This window comes from Asparagus officinalis, chromosome 2 (assembly GCF_001876935.1).
Source record: "Asparagus officinalis chromosome 2, Aspof.V1, whole genome shotgun sequence".
NCBI classification, from domain to species: Eukaryota; Viridiplantae; Streptophyta; class Magnoliopsida; order Asparagales; family Asparagaceae; genus Asparagus; species Asparagus officinalis.
The window spans coordinates 9,602,912-9,603,603 of record NC_033795.1 but is presented as its reverse complement, the minus strand read 5'-3'; positions in this window follow the sequence as shown (position 1 = coordinate 9,603,603).

Sequence of the window (692 nt, the reverse complement as noted above, 5' to 3'; positions counted from 1 at the left end):
GTTGAACAAGATGACAAACAAAGTAGTTCACTATCATGTGATGAAAGAATTGAAAGCCGTATATATCACCCAAGCCTTTTTTACTAACCAAGGTAACCGAGAACATATTTAGCTTGTTGACAAATTGAGCATGGTTGCTCACTCATGCCACTTGACCTCAATCCTGAGCTTCCAATTTCAGAAGCTTCCACACTTTTCTTGTTATGAAACTAACGGAGCCAATCAACAAGATCATCATCACTCAAGATCAATGCTAACCGAGCATCGTATAAGAAAATGAACGAGGTAGTTTTCTAATACTATGGGATCTTATTGCAGTCAGCCTTTTCAGAAACTGAGGGATCTCAGTGAAAACCAGATTTTATAGAACGCAAGAAGATAGGATAACTCTCTACAGTGTTAAGAAACAATATGACCAAAAAGCAAAAGAAGATGAGCAACTATCAAGGCAAACACTCTGACAATATATGATAGAAGCTTATACACCTGGAATTGCGGTAGCTATCACTTTGTTAAATTGTCGTAACAATATTTGTTAACTAGTTGTAACAATCTGCAGATTATATATGGTTATATATGGTCCCTTGATCATGGACATCAGTTGTTAAATTGTCGTAACAATATTTGTTAACTAGTTGTAACAATCTGCAGATTATATATGGTTATATATGGTCCCTTGATCATGGACATCA